We start from the raw sequence: 19,019 nt of genomic DNA, 5'->3' as shown, positions 1-19,019 counted from the left end.
GGGACAGGAATTGGCTGGGTGAAGGATGTTGAAGGGGCAGGTGTCACAGCCATGGGAGGAGGGTCCCCAAAAATCGCACAAATGTGTTATCAAGTTTCTAATTAAGAAACTTATCAGCATCTTCTCCCAAATCATGCCTACTTCATCCACATTAAAATGCTGGAGAATCTACAGTGTAGTTAATATCCCTTCTCTATCATCTGGACTGTTTCCCTCGCTCTCTCCTCACTCAGTGTCACAAAAGTCCAGCCTGCTGGAGCCTGGTCTATGCTGACAAGTGGTGCCCCAGGGACATAGAGGGAAGAAGAACAGGGGGGAGATGCCCGAAAGGAAATCACCTGGTACCTGGCTCAGTCTATCTCCCACAGCTTACATTGAGCTGCTGGCTCCACGCGCCAGGAGGTTTACATGGATGAGTGACGTGGGCAAAATGTAAGATGAATGAAGAACTCCTGGGAGTGGTGGAGCCTGCGGTTAGTTGAAGGGAATATTCCTGGAGTAAAGGGATGACTTCAAATCAGCTTCAGATGGACGAGGCCCCTAAGTAATGTGGGTTCACCTTGTCGTATATGGTGAATTCATAGAGGCCAAAAGTCTGGGTGTTTATATTTCTTGATGTTCAAATAGCGCCACCAAATTTAAAGGACTGTGGGCCTAGCACAAGTGGACCATGCAAAACGCACCTCTAGGCCTGATTTGACTACGGTCACCAGTTTATAACCTCAAAATGCTACGACTCCATTCAGTGTATCTACAAAAGCCTGAATTCAGCATGTGAAAGGTGTTTGTGGTACCAAAATATAATGTATGAAAATATAAGGTGTCTGAATAGCATAGCTTTCAATTGAGGTTTATGCTTCTTTTCTACCAAACTATTTTTGTTTGTTTGTTGTTTGTTTTATTTTATGCCTGGAAATTTGAACCACTCATTCCCTTTTACTTTCCCCCTCTTTTTTAAATTTTCAATTACAGTTGACATTCACTATTATTTGATATTAATTTCAGGTGTACAGCATAGTGGTTAGAAATTTATATAATTTAAGAAGTGATCCCCCTGACTAGTCTAGTAATCACCTGACACTATACATAGTTATTACCATATTACTGATTATATTCCCTGTGCTTTACTTTACATCCCCGTTACTATTTTGTAACTACCAACTTGTACTTCTTAATCTCTTCACCTTTTTCATCCTGCCCCCAAATCCCTCCCATATATCACCTCAGCAAATCTAATACCTTTCTTACACCATACATAATTATTACAATATTATTGACTATATGCCTTATGTTATACCCTACACCCCATCACCCCCATAACTACTTTGTAACAACCGATTTGTACTTCTGAATCCCTTCCCCTTTTTTCACCCACACCCTCAGTGTGGCAATCATTAAAATGTTCTCTGTATCTACAAGTTTGTTTCTGTTTTGTTAATTTTGTTCTTTAGATTCCACATATAAGTGAAATCACATTGTATCTGACATTCTCTGTCTAATACTCCACTCAGCACAGTATCTTACAGGTCCGTCCATAACGTCACAGATGGCAAGAACCCATTCCCTTCCCCAGTCAAGCAATGTTCCATTGTATATTCGTACCACCTTCCCTTTATCCATTTATTCACTGACAGACACTCAGGCCGCCTCCACATCTTGGCCATTGTAAACAATGCTGCAATGAACATATGGGTGCACACATCCCCTCAAAGTAGTGTTTTGGGTTTCTTCAGATAATTACCCTGAAATGGGATTACTGGGTCCTTCTTTGTCTCATTATAGCCTTTGTTTTAAAATCTATTTTGTCTGGTATAAGTATTGCTACCCCAGTTTTTAAATTATTTTCATTTCTATTTGCATGCAACATCTTTTGCCATCCCTTTACTTTCAGTCTGTATGTGTCTTTCAATCTGAAGTGAGTCTCTTGTAGGCAGCATACGTAAGGGTTTTATTTTCTTACCCATTTAGCCTTCCTATGTCTACTGATTGGAGCATTTAATCTATTTGGACTCTGAGAGTTTTCCAAGAAAGTGTGCAAGGAGCTTGGGGCTGGCTGCTCCCAGAGAAAGTTCCAGCAGCATTGGGGGAGTTGGGTGGGAGAGGAGGTCCCAGCTGAGTCAGCAGGATGGAGCAGCAGAGCTCACCAGACCAATCAAATTTAGATTTGGCCAGAGGGGGCGGGCTCAACACAGGAAAGATGGCGCCCACCTACCGGCTGCAGAGGAGGAGAACCCGTCACAGGGAAGATATGACTGTGCTCCAGCCCTTGCCTCGAAGCCACACACCTCAGTCTGCCCCCAGTGTGCCTCTTACACCCTCCAAGTCACTGTCCCTCCGCTGGAGCCCAAGGTGAGTGCCTGTGACCAAGTAAGTCTGTGCGCGGTCTGTTTAAGAGGACGCCTGGGTTTCCCGCAGCCTCTGCCCCACCACGATGGCTGGAATCCCCACTGATTTTTAGTCTGATGTTGTGGGGTCTCCCCCTTCCTGGCTCCAGTGCTCCAGGCTGGGGAGGTCACTGTGGGAATTGGTTCCTCACACCAGGGGGATCCTCCACAGCTGAGCTATCCCACCTGATTCTCATCCACCACATGCAGGTATGGGGCCTGTTTTGCGTCTCTGCCTCTTTTACAAGGTTCATTGTGGCTTCTTTATTTTCTTAGTTTTAAGACGTCTGTCTGGCTAGACTTCAGATGGTTCTCCAGGTTGATTGTTCTATAATTTAGTTGTAATTTTCATGTGTTCAAGGAATGAAGGAGGTACAGTGTTTATCTACTCTGCCAATAGTTTGGATCTCTCCCGAACTATTTCTGAAACTAGCAGTTCTTCAAGCAGTCTATGGACCCTGAGAGTCCCTGAGGGAATCCACTTTGAGGCCCGTTCAGGCCGTTGACATACTTTCATTTCATGCAGTTTTAGGACTGAAGTCTTGTTCCCGTGCTGGCTGTTGGTCCAGGCTTGTCCTCAGCTTCTAGTTAATTCTAGCATCTTCTAGTTGCTTCCTGTATCCCTTGGCTCATGCCTCTTCCATTTTATAGGCCAGCAATAGTGGGTCAGAGCCTCCCTGTGTTTCAGATCTCTGACTTCAACTATGCTTTTTGCCAGAGAAAATCCTATGCTTTTAAGGGCCCCTGTGAATAAATTAGCCCCACCCAGATAATCCCCTTTTTGTGGTCGACACAACACAGTCTTTCAAGTGACATCTCCTCACCTTCATTCACAAATCATGAGGTTAGACCTTTGGGAGCTACACATATAAATTCTTACTGCCGCACAGGACCCATGAGTTAAGGCTCCATTTATAATAATACTGAGAAGCTGCAGAAGCTATGGTAGGTGGTCACTTAGAAGCAAGAATCAAGACAGTGGCACCAAACTGGACTGAATAAATCAGTAAATTCTCCATGGCCTCACACCCACAGGGGTAGGGGGGGAGCTAAAAACTGTCCTTTATAAAAAGGAAAAAAAGTTTATTTTTAAAAAATATATCAGTCCTTCAACTTCCATATTTCTTAATATTATTTAATGAAATGGGAAGTATACGTAAATTATTCCTGATGGCTGTCTTAGGGAAAAACACACATGGAATAGTTTGAGATGCAAACTAAACTAGCTGCTTTCTCATTAAATGCAATTTTACTTAAAATAATGACTCACAGACTAATTGTAGGTATACAAAAGTAGGCATTTGGTTGAAAATTAGCTTTAAGGCCCTTGCTTAAAGGAGAATAACTGATAGTATTTATTGCCAACCATAAAAGCTGAACATGATGCCAGCAAGCTGGCATGGTAGGAATTTCCTCTGCTCTTCTCCAGATTCAAAACCAGCTTGAACAATTATCCACGCAGGAAATACCTTCACAAAAGCTAAGGATTCCAGGTTGTGATGACAGCACCTAGTGGAGAAGAGAAGAGACATATAGAAGAGGGTAGGAAGGACAGTTTCACATTATTCCTTGTCACCCCTCCACCATGCCCAGGTAGCCAGCATGGAAAGAGACAGTTTCCCTGTGGCAAAAGGAGAGTGAGGAGAGCACCCCGCTTTACCACAGACACCAGCACCGGGCCTGCTGCAGTGAGCACCAGCGCCAGGCCAGCCCCTGTGGTCCCACACTCGTGCTTGCCCAGCTCCAAGCTGTGTCCTGTGCCCCAAGTCACCAGTCTGCCACAGTGCCAGGCCATTCCGCATGGCCCAGGCTCCAGGCTGGCATTCGTGGACCTGGATCCATACTGGCTCTTGGAACTCCCGCTTCCATAACTGCCCTCAGGGTACCAGGTTCCTAGGCTGCTCTGTACGAGGCCACCCCATGCAGCATGGACTCAGGCTCCAGGCCCTTTCAGGTACCAGGTTGGCCCCTGTTCCAGACTTGCCTACAAGGATCCAAGCTTCAGGCCCAATGCCACAGTCACATTCACCAGGCCTGCCCCTGGGGGCCCAGCTACCAGGCCTGCCCCTAGTGGAACCCAGCACCAGGCCAACCCTCACAGGTTCAGGACCGAACCCATCACTGGGGAAACAGGTGTCAGGCTTACCCTAACGCAAGGCCAGCCACTTTAAATACCATCAGCTATTTTCCTTTAAGTAAGGGTCTTAAAGCTAATTTTCAAGAAATTTTCAATCAAATGCCCACTTTTGTATACCTACAATTAGTCTGTGAGTAGGCTGAGGCTCAAGGCTCATCCCAGCACCAGTTCAGTTCTTATGGACCCAGGCTCTAGACTTGTTCCCACAGACCGAGTCACCAGGCCTTCCCCTACAGACCCATTTGCCAGGCCCACCCCAATGTTTCTCGGTGCATGGTCAACTTGTGAGGACCCAGGTTCCAGGCCTGCCCACCTGGATCCAGGCCCTAGGCCCACCACCACAGACTCCGGTAACAGGTCCACCCCACACACTCAAGCACCTGGCCAGCCCTGATGGACACAAAATACTCTTAATACTGTAACAATAAAGTGTAAATCATTTTTAAATATGGTATAAAAGTTAAAAGACTGATTATTAAAAACAACTGTAGCTACAATATATTTTTTTAATGGGTACACCATATACAACAGATGGAAACTGTGACATCAATAACATAAAATGTGGTGGGAGGAGAAATTAAACTGTAGAGTTTTTCTATGTGGTCAAAGATAAGTTATCAATTTTAAAAGTCTGTTATAACTAGAAGATTATTCGTGTACGCCTTATAGTAACCACAAATTAAAAAATCCTATAGTAGATACACAAAAGATACAGAGAAAGTAATCAAAGCATAACACTAGGGAAAAGAAAAGAAAAGAAAAGAAAAGAAAAAAACTACCAAATCACAAATAAAGATCAAGAGAGAAACAAAAATACTACAAAACAGAAAGCAATTAACAAAACGGCAATAGTAAGTCCTTGCCTATCAATAATTACTTCAAATGTAAATGGGTTATATTCTCTGCTCAAAAGATGTAGTGTCTAAATGAAGTAAAATAAGAAAAAAAAATCCAGCAATATGTGCTGCCTGTAACAGACTTGCTTTACAGCTTTGAAGATACACATAAACGCAAAGTGGAGGGATGGAAAAAAGTATCTGATGCAAATGGTAACAAAAAGAGAACAGGGATGACTAAATTGGATTCAGAAAAAAATAGATTTTAAGTCAAAAACTGTCAAAAGAGACAAAGAAAGTTACTACATAATGATAAAGAAGTCAATTTATCAAACAGATATAACAAGTGGAAATATATATACAACCAACATAAAAGCACCTAATTGTATAAAGCAAATATGTATACAACCAACATGGAAACACCTACATATATAAAGTGAATATTTACAGAACTACAGAGAGAAATAGACAGCCAAACCATAATAGTGGATAATTTCAGTACCGCTCTTTGAACAATGGAGAGATCATCTAGAGAGAAAATAATGAAAATGCAAACTGAAATAATAGTATAGAACTCATCATTCTAAATGATACACACAGAACATTTCATCCAACAGCAACAAAATAGACATTATTTTCAAGTGCACATGGAACATTATCTGGGATAGATCATATGTTTAATAAAAAATAAATTTAAGGCATACATTATGACTTGAAGTATGTATTCATAGTGAAACATTTACTATAGTCAAGCTAATTGACATATTGGCTCCTCAAATAGTTATCATTTTTTGTGGTGATGAATGTACCTGCATATTACTTTCTTAGCATATTTCCAGTATTCAATGCAGTATCATTAACTATAGCTATCGTCTTGTGTGTTAGATCTCTAGATTTATTCATCCAGCAGAATTGTATCTTTGTACCCTTTGACCAACATTTCTGCATTTCCCCGCCTCCCCAGCCCCTGGTAACCACTGCTTTAGTCTCTGCTTCAATGAATTCAACTTTTTATTTTCGATTTCACATATAAGTGACATTACACAGTATTTTTTTTCCTGTTTCGCTTATTCCACTCAGCATAAGGTCGTGCAATTTCATTTATGTTTTCACAATGGCAGGATGTCTTCTTTCTCATGGCTGAATAATATTCTCATCAAAGGTTGTTCCCAGGGGCCTGGTTGTATCAGGATATATTTCCAACGTTACCTATGGTAGTAAAGATGAATCAGCGAGGCCCATTACTTGAAACCTTGTACCCACTGATATGTTAGCAATTTTCTGGAATATTGTGTAATAAGCAAAATCCTATTTTGTCAGTATTTCCATGGTACTACCGGTCAACCTTATATCTTAAGGCATATGTATTCTTTAGTTAAATGCATAGAATTTGGTCTTTCGGGCCTTTGCTTACTCTCATCTGCAGTTTCATTTTCTTTATCTTAATTTTTTTTACCTCACCACAGACCTTCAGAAGCTAAGATACTGGCAGGGCAATTTAAATTCCTTAATAAACAAAGTATTCTTATCAAATCTGTTGCCGTGACATTAAGTGTTCATTGCATTGACAACTACCCAGAAGTTGCCATCTCAAAGAATTCGTCCGTCACTGAGCGCTTTTACAAGTGTCACAACTGACAGCATGCCCAGCAGCTATTTCCATAGAGTAGACACATATTCTTTGGAGCACAGTGGTAGCCTCGGCTGTGAGACCTGTCACTTTTTAGGGTTCTGCCTCTTGAAGGACTGAATTTCTTGCCCAAAATGAATCGTCTCACACTGCTGCCTGAACACTGATACGTGCCTGCTGCTTCAGTTCTGTGTGAGGATGTGACTCCTTACGTCCCTGGGCCAGTTCTCAGCCCGTGCTTCCTGGGGTGGCCCTCCTTCATCTGGGATGCTCAAATGCCATGCTGTCAGTTATCCTGCAGTCACACGTGTATCGGGACACTTGGCTTCATTGCTTCAGGACATCCTCTTATCAATTTTCTGTTGCCAGCTGCTATTAAGTTTCATGTGTAAGTGACTCTGATAGGACATCTTAAGCAGCTGAAGGTCACGTCCCGACAGATCCTGGTCTTGCAGTCAAAAAAGGTTAAAAAAACCACTCATCATTAGAAACGTTTGCGTGTTAGTCCCTTTGAGATTAGTTTGTCAAGAATGTTGGATGTGGGAGTTACCTTTAGATATGTTGTCCAATTCTTAGAGCACTTGTGAATTGTCTGCAAGAAAATAATAAGAGCATAGTTTTGTAGTTTCTTTAAAACTACAGCATCAAAGAACTTTAGTACTGGGAGGAATATGTCATTCCAATCTCTCACTCACACTATGAAAATAAAATACACACACACAAACACACACACACATACACACACACACACACACAGGGTGCCAAAAATATGTACACACATTTTAAGAAAGGAAAAAGTTGTATTAAAATTGTAATACTCTATATATACCAATAACAAAAGATGAATACAAGCCATGTGTATACATTTTTTGGAACCCTGATATATATATATATATATATATATATATATATATATATATATATATATATATGTATATATGTATATGTATATATGTATACATGTATACATGTATATATGTATATATGTATATACATATATGTGTATATACATAGGTATATGTTCTATATAATTTTATAGTGTTCAAAAAATGTTATATTTCAAAATTTTCAAAATTTACTGGCATATGTCATGAGGTTTATGGGGATACTCATAATGTCTCTTCCAGTGATACTTTCATATTTCTCATGGGTATTTGGACACTATATTAAGATTTCTGAGTTACTTCCCTGCGTCTAGTTCAGCCTGTACTGAATGTGTGTTTGTGTACATATGTGATAAAAAAGCATATGGCTGAGAATCTGAAACTTGAGTCCATTCTGTTCTATTTAATAGATAGCTGATTTGTTTAAACATTTTCAGTGTTTTCATAGGTAAAGTTGAGCTGCTGATACTGGTACCCTTCTCTCCGGGAATGCTGGCATTGCCTTTCAAAAAAATATTAACCGATAAAACTTTATATGGTACTTCATATACTTCCGTAATATTATCCATAATAGTGGATACAATAAATTTAAGAAATTTATACTGGTTTCAAAACCATATTACAAGTTACCATTTGGCTCAAAAAGCACCTATGCAATATGGTATATCTACTGTGACTTTACACTATATTTTTAATGTTGTTTCTAGCAAATTCTACTGTGCTATCAATAGATAGATCCCAGTATAACCTCTAAATGTACTCAAGTGTTTATATAAAAATAACTAGTAGGCTATACAATTGTACTTTTATAACTCTAAAAGTGACAGTTCTGCAAATTTGTAAACCAGTGGCTAATATTAATAAGAAAGCCCAAGAGATAATTGTACTCTGTTTGGATATATGCAAATCTAACAAGTATCAATTTCAAGGTCTTAACAAAAATAAAACTTCAGAAATTCTTCTCCAATACAATATATGCAAAAATCTTATTTTAAGAACCACATAGAAATACTAGTTATTAATTAAAATTTCAAAAAATTACCTTGTTAGACCATCTGAAACACCTCTTATAATAAACTATCATCATCATCAAAGTTCATTGGTGCCCACAACATATTAATACCAAAAATGCAATTTAAATATCTTTGTTACATGACTATTTAAACAAAAACTTCTTCAGGTTTGTCACTGGTTAGAAAACCATTCACATGTCTGGTCATGATTATTTCCTCCTAAACCAGCTAGCCTCAGATTTTTCTTCTGTGATGAGCCCTGATAGAGCACCCCGTCCTGTGCCCACTCCAGTCTTAGATCCTTTCAACCTGTCTTCTCTAATTGTCTCTTGAGGGAGAAAAGTGAGTGGATTGTACCTTGAAAAGATTGAAAACAAACAAATGAACAAAAATAAGCATACAACATACCCGGGACGTGAATTCTGGATTTAATAATAGTTCATGATCAGCCTGGGCCTAATTGTCTCCTAAGCCCTTTAGAAGCCAGCAAGGACTTAAATTTAGGTGTTTGATTCTAGATCTTAGGATAATTTTGATTTTAGCCAGAGCTAACGTGAACAAAGGAAAGCACCAAGGAAAGAACAGGGAGGGCACTGATCAAGGGAAACAATGGGGCGAAAATGTCAGCCGGGCTTTTGAGTCGAGGAAGCAAGGAACCCTGTTCCATATGCCATTTCCGGGAGGCTTGGCATCAAAGCTCACATTTCTAAGTCACATTTCTAAGGGAGCTACTGTGACTGTATATTGGGAGACAGAGGATGGAGGGCTTACACTGTCACCAGCTTAGACCCCAATGCCAGTAAGGTATGTCCAGGTTTGCTGGCACCTAGATTCAGGTGGCAGTGATAAGGAACAATAGTACAGTGCTAAGGGATGTCTTTGGGACTTGAATCCAAGCAATTCAATACCATTTCCTTTACTTGGAATGTTTTTTGACCCACCCCACAAATTGTTTATGTGTATTATACTTCAAGGTCCATCAGGTCAAATGTCATCTGATTTACTCATTCACCCTCTCATTCATTCAGTTGTTCATTCACTGACTAAGCCATTTATTTACTCACCAGCTAGGGAGTGACTTTATTGAGCATTACCAGAATGACCAAACCTTGAAGTACTTGCTTGAAATTACAAAAACAAGGGAGACAGACAAGGAAATAATGAAAACATGTTAACATGACATTGGTTGCAAGAACAGGACGTTTGTGGATGCAATGAGGGCACACAGGCCGGGGATGGCACTGAATGTTGCTGATTGTCCTCTCCCAGTTACATCCAACGCTATCTCCTTGCTTCCCTTCATCCTCTTCACATCCCCAGGGAAGCACTGGGCATGCTGTGTTTTAATCATCCGTAGAATTGTCTCCTTCCCTGGACAATTAACTTCTTGAGAAGGCAAACTTAGCTTGCTCCTCTTTTCATCGGCTCTGCACTGAGCGCAGCTCCTAAAGCGTGTTTGGTAAGTGAATGAATAAAGCTAATGTGAACAGAGGAAAGCACCACTCCAAATACTGTACCCCTGGCAATTAAAAGGGATTAGCTGGCCTCAGCTGCCTCCAGTTAACCTCATATGCCTCTTTACAGCCTTATTCTTCAAATCTCCTCTTCTCACAACTATTAGACCTTTGGCAAATGTGAAGTACAATGTGTGGTACAAGACCCTTTATCCCACAGCCCAAATTAATTTACCTGACACCATTCATAATTTCCTTTCCCCAGAGCCCTGAAATTATCCCTAAAGGGGAGTTTGCTCTAACTCGGGAGAGCTCGAGTCATGACAGACTTCCATGTATGATGCAAACACGTGCAGCCACAACACAGCTCTCTCCTCAGTAAGCCACTGCTGCTAAATTTATCAACCCGCTGCTCTGACCCTGTTACTGTGCAGAAACGTATAGAAGGCACCAGCAGCTATGCAGTTCTATCTTAGTTCCTTTATTCTACTGCAAAACATTATCACAGATTTAGCGACTTGTCAAAACCCAATGGTATTATCATGCAGTTCTAGAGGTCGGAAGCCTGACGTGGGTCTCACAGGCTGTCAGCAGGGCTGCGTGCCTCTGGAGGCTTCAGGGCTCCATCATCTTGCCTTTGCCCAGCTCCCAGAGGCTGTCAGCATCCTGTAGCTGGTGGCCCTCTTCCATTTGCAAAGCCACCCATGGCTACTAGAGTCTTTCTCATGCTGCCCCACTATGCTACAACTCTGCCCGCCTCTTTCACTTACAAGGGCCTGTGTGATTATGCTGGGCCCATCCAGATATCCCAGGACAATCTCCCCATCTCGGAGTTAGCTTATTAGCAAACATAATTCCGTCTGCAATCTTAACTCCTTTTTGCCATAGAACACAGCTTCCAGGGATTCAGATGTGGCTCTTTGGGGGTTGTTTTGCCTGCCCCCCCCCATTCTGTGCCTGCTTTAGTGTTCACTACCATGAAAGCCTGTCAGGGTGTCCCTCGTAGATAAATTCTCATGGCTGCTCCATCGTGCTCCCGAAGCAGAGAACACAGCAGTTCTTAGCTTATCCCTAAAAGAAGGGAGTCTCTAATCATAGAGTTGGAAATAGTCTTTTTTGTATCAGAATTGTTAGTTCCAAAGGGGAGGGATGAGTTCACAAATGTTGAAACTACTTCCCCAGGATGGCTCATGCCCCTCCACTCCTTAGGAAAGCGAAGGGAAAGCTGCTTACACTGTGCTTTGGCTGATACCTCGGGAATCTCAAACTGCATTGCTTGTCTGAAGGTCTTTTGGCCTTTCTCAGTTCCTTCCCATAGAGATTTCCATTGTGTCCTTATGAGGCTTCAGGGCTGTCAGCTGCTCTCTGTCCTCACCACCCCACTGCAGCTCTGTTAGATTTGTTCCCAGCGCTGCTATCAGAACAAATGTGTCAGCACTTTGTAACAGATGGTTGCCTTCAACAGTGAACACAGCCTCTTAATATATCACACAGGCTTCAAGGAATGCTGGGTGCACATCTCAGACACAGGCGGCTGTGTGGTGTAGCACAGGCCCGGGAAAGCAGTGCTGCTCGTGGGGTTCACGGGCAGAAGCCGTGGGCCATGTAAGAACCATAGCCTGCTGCTGTGCTGTCCTTTGCTGAAGTCCCCAAGAAAATGGCGGATGTCCTAATGTGGTAAAGGTCCACTCGTATTAAGGGCTTACACGGTTTAATTCACAGCTGATTAGAGACCCATTCTTCCACCCACTGGTTGTTTGACTTGGAGCAAACCACTGAACCTTTTTAAGTTCAATTTATCGGAAACATAGCAATGACTGCCTTTTACAGCGTGTGCGAAGAATTATATATAGAAAGTACTTTTAAGGTGGTAGACCAACACACATGTGTAACATAAGCAACTGTCATTCCATTGTTTGCATGAAACAATGTTTTCAGGCTTAATTCAACTAATCTGAAGGTGGCTATAAGTGACAGTGGTTCTCAACAGCATCCTTAAAAATATTTGGAAATCTGTGAGTTATTTTGTATTGTCACAAAGAGTAGCAATGCACTGAGTTTTAGTGGATCGGGTCCATGTGACGTAGGACAGACCTGCATGATAAAAGGTTGTTCTAGATCCTCCCTACTTGACCCACTAATATGCCTTTGGGTTACAACCTAATATTCTTTTGTGCTTTACTATCCATAGAAACATTATGTGAGCTGAGTGAAGAGTGTACTTCAGTTTATTCAGACATTTACCAAAAGTTGCACACAATTTCAGGAAATCAAAATACCAATAGCCACCCCTCTTGTGGTACATATCACCAATTCAACATATGTATCAGCCTGTTTATAACTAGAATACGTAACTAGAATATATTCTTATATATAAGAATATCCTCATTTGTGCCTTACTTCAAAATGGCAGAATTACAAGATGAAAAAAAAAGAAGTAAACTCTAAATAATTGACTTGTCTTCTTTTCAATATAAGTTTAAGTGGATACAGGCATGCAATTATGCCATCTAGCGTATTTGTTCCCCAATCATTTATGTAATAAAATGCATATAATTTTATTAGAATTTACTTTCCTTTCATTTTTTATTCATTTAAAAGATGGAATGCTTAATTTTTTGTTTACATATGTGTGACTGTAGGTTATATTACCCATGCATTTTTTCCAAGATTGTAGGTTGATTACATTATTGTTTAACATGTCATTTTAGGTAAAAAGCAGATTATAACACGGAAAGCAACAAATTTGGATTTGGCAGACCTGAAATGAAATTTGATTTCCAAATCTTAGTAACTATCTGATATCAGCTGGTATTGACCTTTTGACCATCTGTTCCAAAAAAATTATTGTGGCAACTGTGGCAATAAAATAAAAAAACTATAATGTACAGAAATTCTTGTTTTTAATGTAGTTGGACTTATTAATGTATTTATTTATGATTTGCATTTAAGTCATTTAAGAAAGTCCTTCTCACTGCAGAGTGAAAGATATCCTCAAATATTGTTTTCAAAAAATATTGCTTTACTCTTCACATTTAAATTCATGATTTATCTGGAATCCAAATTTTTATTGGCCGTATATTACTTGCACTACCTTTTTTAAAAATTTATTTTGAAAGAACTGTATGAGTGAAAAGGGCGAAGGGATTAAGATATACAAATGGCCAGTTATAAAAACAGTCACAGGGATGTAAAGTACAGCACAGGGAATATAGTCAATAATATTGTAATAACTACTCATATGGATGGTGTCAGATGGGTACTAGACTTATTGGGGTGATCACTTCATAAATTATATAAATGTCTAATCATTATGTTGTACACTTGAAAGTAATGCAATATTGTATGTCAACTGTAATTGAAAACTAAAAAAAAATATATAAAAAAGAAAGAATTGTAGAATTATAGAACAGTTACAAAACCAGTACAGAAAATCCACTTATTTCCTACCCTCAGCTTCCTCTGAAGTTAACATCTTGCATATTTCTAGGATAATTACAAAAAGCAGGACATTAATATCACACAACCCTAACTAAAATAAACATTATATTCAAATTTCACTAGTCATAGGAAATAAATCTGAGTGCATTAATTAAGAAAAAAATCTGTATTTTGTTTCTCACTTGAGTAACTGATTATTTTCCCTGTACTGTGTATTGGTTATTTCCCCACTATAACAGCTCTGATGTATTTCAGGGTTTTATATATGCATGGATCTATTTCTGAACACTTTTCTACTAGTCTGTTTATTGATCCCTAAATCTGTACCCCCATTAAATTTAATATAACTTTACAAGTATATATAATATACCTAATTATATATTACATATACATCATATAATATATAATATATATGGAGAGAGAGAGAGAACTCAATACATAATAGGATAAATTCTGTCTTGTTCTTTTTCTTCAGGATTGTCTTGGTTATTTATTATTGGTCCTTGATTCTTCCACATAATTTTGGAAGGTGAGACGATGTATATAGAATGTAGAGAACATAATAAGTACTCAGTAACTATCTAAATGTGATGTTCTGAATAAACTTAGTACAAGAATATCTTCAATATTTATTTTCTCAGTGATTACAACATTAAGAAATATTGAAATCTTTCTTAAAATGTATTCTACCCTCCAGTTTTTGTATTATATTTAATTTCCCACCAAGCTGTCCAGATATCTAATTTTATTACTTCCTTCTGGGATTTTTCAGAATCTCTGAAATTCCTCAGTCACCAAATATGTATCCTCAAGAAATTTTGTTCTTTAGCTATTTAAATAATCTCTTAATCATCATTAATGAAGCATATTAAACAATATAAGTATAAAAATGAAAACAAATCTTAATTTTTGCACTTAACAGAAATAATTGACTTAACTCCACTGCATATTTTCTATCTCTAAGTTTAAATTCAGGCTATACTTTTATTAATTACTTTATTTAGTCAACCCATAATGCTCAGTTAAACTCACTTATCACTTTAATCAGTGTCTAATTTAAATATATATATAATTAATTATATTCACATTATGTTATAATAAAACAAAGAACTTTTTACTAATTTCTTAGAATAATAATGATATCAACATTGAAAATCTTTGAACAAATTAAAAATTGGATAAGATTAGTTTTCAAAATGCAATATTTTGACTTCCTTATTTTTAATTGGAAATTATTGTTAATAATATATTTCTTTGTATTACATAATTTACATTTTTAATTGCAGCTAAACATAATAAAATTTTTAAAATCATAGGTGTAAAGCTAAGTGAAGTTTCACAAAGTGAAAACATTCAGATAACCACTAGGTGAATCATCATTAGCACCCAAAAGGAACCGTCTACACCTTTTAGGTTACTGTCCTTACTTCCTTTCCAAAGGAACCAGCATATTACATTCATAAACCAATCAAAAAGTTTTATCTTTTTAAAAAATTGTTATGAATGGATTGATATGTTAAAGACTCTTTTGTATCTGACTTCTTTCACTCAGCTCTTTTTATGACATTCATTTTTTCATTGTTACTGTTGCATAATGTATTGTTGTTTGAATAAGCTGTAATGTATTTATGCACTTGACAATTGGGCTTTTCCAATTGTGATTATTATGAATAGTGCTGCTATGAACAAACTTATACTTGTCTTTGGTCCCTACATGCATGAAACTCCATTCCTATACATAGTGTAAATAGTAGTAGTAGATTTCTGGGTGGTAAGTAAATAGTAGTAGATTTCTGGTGATAAGTCATAAATATATCCACCTTTTTTAGACAGAGTCCAAGTTTTTTAAAACTATAAAATATCAGCTTCTGTAAGAAATGTGTTACCGCATAGCCATGCCAATCCCTGGTATTTTCTTTCTTATTCATGTGAGCAATTTTAAGTAAACCCAGTAGTTAGTGCATTGTTTACTTTTGCATATCCCTGAGGAATAATGAGGTTGAGAACTTTTTATATGCTTATTAACCATTTGAATATTCTCCTTTGCACAGTGTTCCATTTCGGTATTTAACTCATTTTTTAAATTGGTTTTACTATTTTATAGGAGTTCTTTATTTATTTTGGATACTAGTCCTTTGTTGTAAGAACATATATTGAGACCAATAGCAGTATTTTAAGGTCTTGTTCCACTAATTTTAATCCCTTAGACTAATCAAAGTTGGCAGTTAACTGATATTTCTTCATCATAAATGAGTCATATTTTCCTGTTTTTTTATATGTTGATATTTTGGATTGGATCTTGGACATTGTGAAGCTTATATTGTGTTGAATGTGAATCACTTCATAGTTTCCTGGCATGTGATATTTACCATTCAGCAAGTGATCTGTCCAATTAATAGCAGACCTTATTTTTTCTCTCATCTGTGTAGGTGTTGATTTAAATCTAAGTGTAGTTGTTGCTCTGGGTTGATGATATCCTGTATAACTTTGGTTCAGGCAAGAGCTTAAGGTTTTGGAAGTTCATATGTGGAATCAGGGGATACCATTCTATAACTGTCTCCCCTCTTCAATTTTCCTCTTAAATTCAAGTCTACAGTAGCCTCTTTCCCTGGTTACTCTGGCCAGAAAGATAATGGAAATTTTGTGAATCTATTTTACTTAACTGGAGTCCATCTTGAACAAAAACACAAAAAATGAAAAAGTGGGAATCTACCCCTGTTTGTGCCATTTGCCCAATTTTCCCTTCTGTTTTCCTTTATTTATCCAGAGATTAAGTCATCAGAAAGCTATTACACTGCGTGTCAAATATCTAGTTTGATAGTTAATTTATTATAGGATTTGAATGTGATATTCCATCATCTTGTGGCATCTAGCATTTCTGCTAAAAAGGCAGACATCAGCCTTATTTGTTGCATCTTGAAGGGTGGTATTATTATTTTTTACTTTGGCTACTTTTAGGGGAATAGTTATCTTGGGGAATAGTTTTACTAGGCTATGTATAAATGTGTATTTCCGTTCCATCTTAGGACTTGTAATACTCCTTGAATCTGCATCTTGATATCGTTTGTCAGATTTGAAAAATTCTCAGCCATTAATATTTAAAATTTTTCTCCTTGTCAAATATGTCTCTTATAAACTTCTGTTTTAATGTTTTTCTTTTCTTTTCATTCTTTAGACAACATATTTTCTACTGACCACTAATCCTTTTGTCAACTGTGAACAATTGGCTGTTATAACCATTTATTGACTGAATTCTTCATTTCAGTTCTCTGTTTGTCAGCTTTAGACAGCCTATTAGAAGCTTTGATATAAATTTCATGTAAAATTATTATTTTTGTGTCTGATATTTCTATCACCAGTTAGTCTATTCCTCTCTTTTAAAAAATTTTTCTGTAGTTCCTGTCTCTTGCTATGCCCATCATTTATTTTTATTGAAAGCTGGACATTATATAAAAAATGTAGAATTTCTGGATGACACTACTTTTCTTTCATAAGGGTTTTGGTTTAGTTTCTTGCCAGTAATAAACCCGGAAGAAAATCATCCTACTGCCATCAGGAATTGACCTGATTTTAAATGAGGGAGGTTCTTTGTGAGTTCTGGGTCACATGTTCTCCTAAGCTCTAAACCTTCGGGGTTGCCTATTTCTAACCAACAGTGTTTTCCAAATTCCTTCAACATTGGCAATCCTTGAACTCCAGTTTTTATTTCTTCAGCACCGTGAAAATGTTGATAACTCTATTTAGTTTCTCACTCTCTTAGCTACATTTTGCATGGTGTTGGTGTGCTTAGAATTAAGCTAGTAATTTAATGCCCAAAGTGGTTCAAACTACCATCCCATTTCTGAATGTTTCCCTTGTCACCTGGAGGAGGATTGCCTTTGGGGATTGTTTTGGTGTTCTCTTTAGGCAGGTATGAAATGCCAAATATGTTGAAAGGAAAGGTACATAAGATATTGGGCTTTCCTCAAGGAGTTTTCCATTTCTCGGGAATTGTGGCCTCTCAAGTTCTTCCTGTCTTTGTAGCTTTCAGATGCCTTCAAACAGATGTTTCTATTTGTATTTTATGCAGCTTTTCTAATTGATCTCATTGTTTGGGTGATCTGCTGCAATTATTCCCTCATAGCCAGTTGTGCTGACACTACCCATTTATATTGATAAATTATATGTCACATTTAGATCCCAAAGCTGTTTTATTTACCAAGATAAAATTATTCATAGGAGTCATATTTTTTATAAATTTAGTTTCAAATATAAGATAGAAAAAGATGGCTTAGTTGACATTACATTCCCACACTTCCTGAAGGTACATGTTTATGAGAGGTCCAAACAAATTTTAGTATAAGTAGTGCTTTCAGAGTGCTTAATGTTCACTGTCTTTCTTTTATCTGCCTTCTCATTGTTATCAATATTTCTGTCATCTCCTTAGTGCTAGATGATTATAAAATCTCTAGAATGTATCAAACGCACATAGAATGGAGGGAAGAGTTCTCTCATTCAGAAGTAGAAATGGTGAGCATGCGTGCAGCCAGCATTTAATAAAAAGGAATTACGTGTGAGCAACATGCTAGGCAATATGAAGACAAACACACATCCCTAGCCTGTAGGAAGGACTCTGCAACATCAGACCTTATAACAATATTCCACACTGTCTCTTAAGACTGTGGTTTTACTTGCTCCCACAGCTCTTCTTCCTTTGACTAGGTTAGAAAATTAAATGAAATTCTTAGTCAAAATAAACTTTGTAGACTATAGAGTACTATCTCAATCTCATTGGAAGAGTCATGTGATTAATCAGCCAGGTGTGTGTCACCTATGATATAAGTCAAGAGCAGGTCAGAGTGACTATCCAGAATATACTCAGAGTTCTTAGAATTTTAACCATTATACTAGACAGTGACTAAGTATTCACTGTTTGGAAAAATTGATGGAGGCGTGATGTAACACCTGTGCTTGCTGTCAAATGCCCACAATTTTGAGGAGCAGAGATAAATAAAGGAAAAATCTTCTCCTAAGCAACCCAGAGCTGGTGTTCTGATTTTAATATGTGTCCCAACTTTTAATCCAAACTTATTGGACATATGGAAAAATTTACAAGATGCATAGAGCAAACAGGTCTTACAGGTGTGATACATGTCTTGCATGTGTTTTACTCATCTACATGCATTTAACATCAGTTCTAAATTGGTCTATAAGCACCAGACATAAATGCATGAACAGGGTAGTATGCACCTTCTAGTAGC

The sequence above is a fragment of the Rhinolophus sinicus genome, chromosome 2 (genome assembly GCF_057876585.1).
Source record: "Rhinolophus sinicus isolate RSI-liver-muscle chromosome 2, RSI-T2T, whole genome shotgun sequence".
NCBI lineage: Eukaryota > Metazoa > Chordata > Mammalia > Chiroptera > Rhinolophidae > Rhinolophus > Rhinolophus sinicus.
The sequence above is the reverse complement of the archived record's forward strand: the minus strand, read 5'-3'. Positions refer to the sequence as shown.